Raw genomic sequence first — 6155 nt, forward strand, 5'->3', positions numbered from 1 at the left:
TGCTCAATTTATCAGGCGCATTCTTATTATTGGGCTCCCACTTGTAAATATTTGCATGCTTTTGCTGTTTATTATTTTTTTTTAATCCACACTCTGCAGGCTCTGTTTTAGTGCCTGTCTCTTTAAGGGCCCCCCCAAGTCTGCTCTGATTGGTCGTGCAGGAGCAGGCACTGCCCACAGACAAACGTGAAATAAACATGGATGAATAAAATGCTGGAAGCCAAATTCATTCTCAGCGGCAAATGAAGCCAGAAAGGAACCTGGATCCTCGGGCCCATGGAGCGTCTCTCTAGTGTCCAGCAGGGGGCGACTCCACCGGCTCCAAACAGAAGTCTGATTGACTGGAAGTCAATGCGAAAATGAGCTCAGTGAACATTTTCCTGATGAGTTTCTGGTCTCAGTCTCTAGTTTACAGTCTTCTTCAGCACAGCAGGATGTTCGTTTAGTAAATTATGGTCCCATTCAGAGGAAAATAGATAAAGCGGGGCATGATTTATGATAATAATCGACCAATCAGAGGCAGTCTTTTTGGAGCGATCGTCAATTTTAGTTCCCAAAAAAAACCAAGATTATGTCGATGATGAAATCGAGGTTCCTAAAAGAGCAGTCCACAAACAAACGGGTGGCGTCACGTTGGCCACATCCACTTCTTATTCATGGTCGACGGCCTTGAGCTAACTTCCTGTTAGCCCTCTGCTAATTTGAATGTGGATGAAGTGATTTAATCGAGCAGCTCCTCTAAGCTTTCCAAATGACTGAAAGGATTAAATTGTTGTTGTGACTACACAGTTTGGCCACTATGTAAAATTTAATCCAAAGCCCTGATGCACTTCCTGGGGGGCGTGGAAATAAAACATCCATCCATCTTCAGCCGCTTATCAGGAGTCGGTCGTGGGGGCAGCAGTTTTAGCAGAGACTTCCCCGGCCCCAGACACCTCCTCCAGCTCGTCCGGTGGGACCCCGAGGCGTTCCCAGGCCAGCCAAGAGACATAGTCCCTCCAGCGTGTCCTGGGTTTTCCCGGGGCCTCCTTCCGGTGGGACATGCCCGGAAAACCTCCCCAGGGAGGCGTCCAGGAGGCATCCGAAACAGATGCCCGAGCTACCTCAGCTGGCTTCTCTCGATGTGGAGGAGCAGCGGCTCTACTCCAAGCTCCTCCCGGATGGTCGAACTCCTCACCCTATCTCTAAGGGTGTGCCCGGCCACCCTGCGGAGGAAACTCATTTCGGCCGCTTGTATCCGTGATCTCGTTCTTTCGGTCATGACCCAAAGCTCATGACCATAGGTGAGGGTAGGAACGTAGATCGACCGGTAAATCGAGAGCGTTGCCTTTTGGCTCAGCTCCCTCTTCACCACGACGGACCGATACAGTGACCGCATTACTGCAGACGCTGCACCGATCCGCCTGTCGATCTCACGCTCCATCTTTCCCCCACTCGTGAACAAGACCCCAAGATACTTGAACTCCTCCACTTGAGGCAAGGACTCTCCACCGACCCGGAGATGGCAAACCACCTTTTTCTGGTCGAGAACCATGGCCTCGGACTTGGAGGTGCTGATTCTCATCCCAGCCGCTTCACACTAGGCTGCAAACCGCCCCAGTGCACACTGGAGGTCCCGGCCTGACGAAGCCAACATGACAACATCATCCGCAAAAAGCAGAGATGCTATCATGAGGTCCCCAAACCGGACCCCCTCCGGCCCCTGGCTGCGCCTAGAAATTCTGTCCATAAAAATAATGAACAGAACCGGTGACAAAGGGCAGCCCTGCCGGAGTCCAACATGGACCGGGAACAGGTCTGACTTCCTGCCGGCAATACGAACCAGACTCCTACTCCAGTCGTACAGGGACCAGACAGCCCTTAACAAAGCCCCCCCCACAAGATGGAAATAAAACAGTAAAGCAATATAAAACACGGCAAAACTTAAAGCCTCCAACACTAAAGTCGGTTCACATGAGCAGGCATCCATCCTGGACTCTGTACCATTAACGTTCCTCAATAAGAAAGCAGTCCTGACTAAAATACACTTACACATATTCTAGTTTTCTGGTCGTTCTGAGGACACATTCCTCCAAAATTAAGTAAATCCTCTGGTCTTCACCTCCTCAGATGGAGGGACGGAGGGAGGGAGGACTGTTGTCTGGGTTTTTGCAGGGTCTAGGCACATTTATCTTTAAAAGACATTAAATAGTGCATTTTTCATTATATTTAACCTTTAAATATATATTCACTTTGGCTTTGGCAGTGGATGGCAAGTGTACAGAATTGAATTGAACATCAGGAAATCCTGATATTGCCCTTTTTTATTGCAATATTAAAACAGATTTCTATCTATCTAAGCATGTTTTACACCAGTCTGTGGTGTCTGAGTGTTGGCTGATATTCAATCACGACGCCTTAAATTCTTGCTTGTGTATTTTGAGTATTATTTCTATTTTCCATCCCACCAACAGTTAGTTCTTGTTTTATTAGATTACTGTTTTGTATTTTTAATAAGTGTTTGTCAATAAATTCCTGATATGTAATATACTGTATATATCTAATACCTTGTTAATTTTATTGTTACTCCTCTTGTTCTCTGGATTTTCTCATGTACCTAACAGCGATAACTCAATGACTCTCACAATAACACAAACAAACTAAGTGATCAGCAGTAGACCAGCAAGTCCCATGTAAAATCCCTGTTTTTGTCAATGGAGTTTGGTGTGATTGAGGTCTGTCTCCTTTCCATAATGTTTTCAGACACTTTGAATAACAATCTGAGCCCCATCAATCCATTGTTTGTTTGGTTTGTAAAAATGGTGAAAATAGCCATAAATGCCACCACAATGACCCTCAGCTCAAAGCGACACCTTCATAATGCTTGTTTTGTCCAACCAACAGTCTAAACCTTAAACATTAACATTAAAAACACTTTCAAACTATTAAAAGAAAAGAAAAAGAAGGAAATCCTCAAATTTGAGAAGCTGGACTAGATTTTAATCTAGACTACTTTTAATAATAATAATTTTAAATTCCTGATTTGTGCTACTTCTCCCATTCACTGGATGTACACTTCAGTAACTCATTTACAACTGTAGGAACAGCCTTAAGTACACAAAAACAAAAAAATATAAACAAACGTAAGCAGAAAAAGATGGAGACATTAAACATCCTCCAAAAGCATACAACATTTTAGACATGGCACGGTCTCCAGTATCCCACGACTCAGAATTAGGCGTGAAAAATGCTTTTATTTTGAAGGCACGTTAAGTGTGGCATTTTCTCGTATGCGTGACCGACTTGACATGTGGTGGGCAGTGTGTGCAGGGTGATGCTGTGCAGAGAGTGCCTGTGATGAGTGTTTTTCTCCACTATGTTCCACTGAACGTCGCACTCTAATGCGAACATCTAACAGTTGTAAAATATTCAAAAAGCCAAAAAGCCAGCCTCCAGAAAGGAACAGGGACTCAAAGAGGAGCTGCTCGCTGGCTGCAGTTCGCTTTAGAGGCGACTGCAGTGTAAAAACTAGCAAAGGAAAGAGGCAGAGAGGACAGTCGCAGTGAGAGATGAGGCTGATTTCGGCGAGTGGAGGCATCCTGCCGTCCCAGCTGACACTCGCATCTCCACAGCACACCTGCATCCATAGCAACACCTGCATCCTCCATCCTGTGGAGACCAATGGCAATAAAAGCAAGAGCCTCCAATATCCACAGGAACCACTTACACTGGAGCGAGAAACGAAAGACTAGTGGATCATTGATGGTGTAATGATCACTTTTCAGCTTTCAATTTTTCTAAACTATCCACGGCTCATTAAATGGCAGCTCGTTAGTTTTCGGAGGGTGTTTTTCCTGAGGTCACAAGAACAGATAATTGGCTGCAAGTGCATGTCATGGAGAGTCCACGTGGGTGTGCAAATGTTACATAAAAAAAAAAAGAAAATCATTTGATGCACAGACTACAGATGATGTTTGGTTTCCATCTTGTGTTCGTGTGTCTGAAGGCGTCATATCGTCCTAGCAACACTGAACAGAAGTGATGTTTTACAGTGTCAGTGGATGTTTACTACCGAGTGGAAATCACACCGAGAAGTCATCTCAGCCTCATTAGCAACACACACAGCTCAGTGAGTCACTCAGCATGATGCAGTTAAGAAGAAGACCCAGAAAGAAAAGGAGGGGCTGACGGCAACGTGTTGGACTCTGAGGTTACACAGTGTGTGTGAGACAGGAAACACACGTGTCAATCACATGCAACGTTAAGGCACAGATGTGTTTGTTTACAGCAGACATAAAGAAGCATTCACAGTCATATCTGTGCTGCAGCTGTAGCCAAAGTTTGTGATTTATGTCGCCCTTCAAAGAGTACTGTGTCATCGGTTTATATATAGTCATTATGTTCACTTTTGAGGTCCCTAACATGATCTTGTTTTAAACCTGGGTCCCATTTCTACATATTTTTGACCACCACCATCAAAGTAGGTCCACTAAAAGTGCTTGTTCAGAATCAGGTTTATTGTCATTATACGGCAAAGTATAATGAAATTCCGTCTGACCTCTCCCATATGAAATTTACAAACAAGGCAATAAATAAAGATATAAAAATAAAAATAGGCAAAAGGAAAAATATATATACAATATATTTTTGTCACTGACAGGCTCAGATTGTAAATTGAAGTGTCTGACAACATTGCAGAGAGGATCCCTACAGAGACAGACCTGTAAAATAATTTTTGTTGAACCAGAAACAGCTGTTGTATCGTATTATTCAAACCCACCAGACTCCATTGACAAAAACAGTATTTTTAGCTTGCAGTAAGCAGGAGTGACAAATCTATTGCCGCCTCAATTGGTTAGTTGGTTTGTGTTTTTGTGTGCAATACAAACATTGTGTTGGATTCAACACAATGTTTGGACACCAGATTCACAATAACACAAACAAACTAACTGATCAGCAATAGAACAACTAAAATTAGTGTTTTTATCAATGGAGTCTGGTGGGTTTGAATAGAGCAGCTGTTTGTGGCTATCTCTGTAGGGATCCTCTCCATAATGTTGTCAGACACTTTGATTATTTTCTGTATTAATCCATTGATTGTTTGGTGTGCCACCACAGTGAACTGGAGCTAATGCTGGTTTTGTCCAACAAACAGTCCAAACCTCAACCTTCTTAAAAATACTTCCAGACCATTAAAATAGATTTAAAAAAAAAAAAAAAGCAGAAAACCCTCACATCTGTGAAGCTGGACAGATTAATAGAAAACAGGCTGGGGACTAATGTAAACATTTAATCACTTTCTGTTATTCCTATTTCATCATTTCATATGCAGACATCTTAGTTTGTAAGTATAATACACAGCATTAAATGTAAACACTCAACCAAAGTACAAGTACCTAAAATGTATACTTTATACTATATTTGAGTAAATGTACTTACCATGTTATGTTATATTCCACCAGGTCTCAGCTCCTCAGCCAGGCTCCATCAGATGGCAGCACAGAGGCAGAGGACACAAACTTTCCAACAGAGATCTCTGGAAAAAGTCAGACAAGCTGATAAAAAGTACCACTGTCCTATAGACTTATGTGTGTGTATACAAATAAATATTAACGTTATGCTCACATTTAACGTACAACAATCCCAAAATGTTCATTTGGAATCGTATTGGCTGGTTTATAAAAAGGAGTTTGAGGCTAAAATGAAGAAAAAAACAGAAATTACTGATTAATCTTATTCTAAAAAACAGGGAAAGTTGGAAGCATTCACTTCATATCTCACCTCAAATAGCCAATACATCATTCTGGAAAAATAATATCGCCAAATAGCATAAATGTATCATTACTTGTTCCAGCTTCTTTTTAAATGTTACTACTTTGCTTCTTTTTTTTTTTAACTCAGAAATCACAGTTTGCACCCATTTTTCACAGGTTTTATGCTTCCAGTCCCTGATTTCTATGAAATCCTGAAATTTTGTACGTTAGCCCTCTACTCCGCACAGAAAAAAATGGTATAAAAAGGTATAAAAAGACCAAGAGACCCAGTTTCCACATTAGGAAATCAACATGTCTAAAATGCACTGTATAATGACTGAAGTACTGACCGCAATATCACATTCAACAAACAGAACACCACCAACAACAATAATAATAATAATAATAACGCAAGACGCTAAG

The sequence above is a fragment of the Pempheris klunzingeri genome, chromosome 11 (assembly GCF_042242105.1).
Source record: "Pempheris klunzingeri isolate RE-2024b chromosome 11, fPemKlu1.hap1, whole genome shotgun sequence".
NCBI classification, from domain to species: Eukaryota; Metazoa; Chordata; class Actinopteri; order Acropomatiformes; family Pempheridae; genus Pempheris; species Pempheris klunzingeri.